This window comes from Saccopteryx bilineata, unplaced genomic scaffold (assembly GCF_036850765.1).
Source record: "Saccopteryx bilineata isolate mSacBil1 unplaced genomic scaffold, mSacBil1_pri_phased_curated manual_scaffold_214, whole genome shotgun sequence".
In the NCBI taxonomy this organism is placed as follows: Eukaryota; Metazoa; Chordata; class Mammalia; order Chiroptera; family Emballonuridae; genus Saccopteryx; species Saccopteryx bilineata.
The window spans coordinates 10,279-13,802 of record NW_027095593.1 but is presented as its reverse complement, the minus strand read 5'-3'; the positions used below and the strand labels follow the sequence as shown (position 1 = coordinate 13,802).

The following is a 3,524-nucleotide window of genomic DNA, read 5'->3' as shown; positions in this document are numbered from 1 at the left end:
AAGGAAAGTAACCTCACAGGGCAATCTGATCATAAATTCCTAACTGGGCAGGTCATAGTGGGTAATCTCACCCCCGGAATATAACTTCTTTATTAAAAGGCTCAATTTTGCCTTAAATAACCGTGTCATTGTTTCTGTGAATCTTGGTTAATACATCATTTAAATGCTTCTTCTTCAACCCCTCCTTTTAAAGTATGACCACTCTCAAAAGAGCACATAATCTTGTTATCTGTTCCGTAATCAGATCCCCATCTTGCTCCCACCTTCATGTAATCTTCCTTACTTTCCCTCCTTAATTCCAAATGCAGAAAAGCAGGTGCAAATTAATTTCTTAGAAGAATTTTTCTGTCTTTTGAGATCTTGCTTCCAGGTGTATCCTTTGTTTGGCTAAAATACATTTCTATAGCCCTGGCCAGGTAGTTCAGCTGGTGAGAGCATTGTTCCGATATGCTAAGGTTGTGGGTTCTATCCCAGGTCAGGGCATTTACAGAAACAGATCAATGTTTCTGTCTCTCTCTCATCCTCCCTGTCTCTCTACAATCAATAAGTAAGTTTAAAAAAATCATGCTGTGGAATGTACCTCTCTAATGACTGTAATATATATATCTTCTCCTTAGAGCACCCCCTTCTTTTATCAAGGAAACCAGAAAAGTGAATTAGCAATCAAAAGGTGGTATCTGGTAAGCAAAGACACTGCATAATCACAAGGATATTTCATTTGGGCTATCAATGATCCCCATAAACTTTCCTTTATCACAACAAAGGAAAAAAGGTGTGCTTTCTTAGTGCTTCGAATACGTTAAGCACTAATGCAGCTCTGCCTCTCAGTTTTCTTTCTTTCTTTCTTTCTTTCTTTCTTTCTTTCTTTCTTTCTTTCTTTCTTTCTTCCTTTCTTTCTCCTTCCTTCCTTCCTTCCTTCCTTCCTTCCTTCCTTCCTTCCTTCCTTCCTCCCTCCCTCCCTCCCTCCCTTCCTTCCTTCCTTCCTTCTGATTTTTTTTTTACAGGGACAGAGAGAGAGTCAGAGAGAGGGATAGATAGGGACAGACAGACAGAAACAGAGAAAGATGAGAAGCATCAATCATCAGTTTTTCGTTGCAACACCTTAGTTGTTCATTGATTGCTTTCTCATATGTGCCTTGACTGCAGGCCTTCAGCAGACTGAGTAACCTCTTGCTTGAGCCAGCAACCTTGGGCCCAAGCTGGTGAGCTTTTGCTCAAACCAGATGAGCCCGCGCTCAAGCTGGCGACCTCGGGGTCTCGAACCTGGTTCTTCCGCATCCCAGTCCAACGCTCTATCCACTGCACCACCGCCTGGTCAGGCTCTTTCTTGATTTTATTTATTGATTTTACAGAAAGAGGAGAAAGAGAGAGGGAGTGTTGGGCAAATAAGTTTGTAAAATTTGTGTTATTTGGTTTTGCACACTTTTATTGTTAAAAATGGCTGCTGACCACACCATTGCATTGCCCAGGTGATACTGTTAATTACCTTCATGCTTGGGAAGGGGCTTGGTTATGCTAATATTTGCTGGAGGAGGGGTTTCACTCCGAAAGGTTTTAAGAAGAAGGAAGAAGGAGGAGCTAAGAGGCCATTGTGGGCAAAGACCACTTTGTTGCAGAGGAGGCAAGTAGCCAAGATGGTGGGGTGCTGAAGGGATACAGAGATGAGGGGCTTTGGGAGCTCCGCTGAACTGGTGGGGGCCTTTGATTCTCAGAAAACCGGGAGAAAGGCACTGGCTTTGGGAGCCCTGAACGGAAACAGAAGTGTTTTCTCGTTGTGTGTATTTACTCACCTGCTGGTACGAGGCTAGAATAAAAAATAATGGCCCACCAGTTCTTGGCTCTGTTGTTTCATTACCATCTACCCAAATCTAATGGGAACCTGCACAAGCCAGGCAGCTGTGATGGGTGCAACTACTGGACATATAGGGAGGAATGAGAAGTATATCAACTCATAGCTGCTGCACTTTAGTTGTTCATTGATGGCTTGTATGTGCTGTGACCGGGCAAGCCCAGGCCTCGAACTAGCAACCTCAGTGTTCCAGGTGGACACTCCATCCACTGCACCACCACAGGCCAGGTATCACTCGGTTTCTATTATGGAAACACTGAGAAAAAAATTTATTTTCCAAGCTAACTCCTACCTCTACATGAAGGGTTCTCATACTTCTACCTAGTTAAAATATTAACTACTTCCCCCCCCAAATAAAAATAAAATTACTCCCCAAGCCTGTTGCATTTTTCATTGAATATTTCTATTACAGCAGGGGTCCCCAAACTATGGCCACGGGCCACATGCGGCCCCCTGAGGCCATTTATCGGGCCCCCACCGCACTTCTGGAAGGGGCACCTCTTTCATTGGTGGTCAGTGAGAGGAGCATAGTTCCCATTGAAATACTGGTCAGTTTGTTGATTTAAATTTACTTGTTCTTTATTTTAAATGCTATATTTGTTCCCGTTTTGTTTTTTTACTTTAAAATAAGATATGTGGCCTGACCTGTGGTGGCGCAGTGGATAAAGCGTTGACCTGGAAATGCTGAGGTCGCCAGTTCGAAACCCTGGGCTTGCCTGGTCAAGGCACATATGGGAGTTGATGCTTCCTGCTCCTCCCCCCTGTCTCTCTCTCCTCTCTCTCTCTCTCTCTCCTCTCTAAAATGAATAAATAAAATTAAAAAAATAAAATAAGATATGTGCAGTGTGCATACGGATTTGTTCATAGTTTTTTTTATTGTCCGGCCCTCCAATGGTCTGAGGGACAGTGAACTGGCCCCCTGTGTAAAAAGTTTGAACACACAATACAATATACAGATGATATATTATAGAATTGTACACCTGAAATCTATATAATTTTATTAACCAATGTCACCCAACAAATTCAATTAAAAAGTGTTTTTTTAATTTTTTTTTTTAATTTTTTTTTTTTTTTAAGATTTTATTTATTCATTATAGAGAGGGGGGGGGAGAGAGAGAGAGAGAAGGGGGGAGGAGCAGGAAGCATCAACTCCCATATGTGCCTTGACCAGGCAAGCCCAGGGTTTTGAACCGGCAACCTCAGCGTTTCCAGGTTGACGCTTTATCCACTGCGCCACCACAGGTCAGGCTAAAAAGTGTTTTTTAAAGGTTGCAAAAAGAAAGCAAGGAAAAGATGCTTGCTTCGGCAGCACATATACTAACTTTGGAATGATACAGAGAAGATTAGCATGGCCCCTGTGAAAGGATGACCTGCAAATTCGTGAAGCATTCCATACTTTTTATATGATTTTATTTTAGCTTTTTAAGTAGTTTGAGTTCTTTTTTTATATTTTATTTTATTAATTTTTAGAGAGAGAGGAGAGAGAGAGAGAGAAGGGGAGGGAGGAGCAGGAAGCATCAACTCCCATATGTGCCTTGACCGGGCAAGCCCAAGGTTTCGAACTGGCAACCTCAGTGTTCCAGGTCGACGCTTTATCCCACTGCGCCACCACAGGTCAGGCACATTCCATACTTTTTAAATTAAATTTAGAGAAACAGAGAGAGAAGGGAGGGAG

At 42.5% G+C, this 3,524-nt stretch overlaps 1 non-coding gene across 1 annotated transcript; it reads left to right on the top strand.

The window, feature by feature from the left end:
• The first annotated feature begins 3,142 nt into the window (after positions 1–3,142).
• LOC136318420 (U6 spliceosomal RNA) lies at positions 3,143–3,249 on the top strand. Its single transcript, XR_010728066.1, has one exon. It is a non-coding gene; the product is annotated as a U6 spliceosomal RNA (small nuclear RNA).
• Positions 3,250–3,524: the final 275 nt, after the last annotated feature.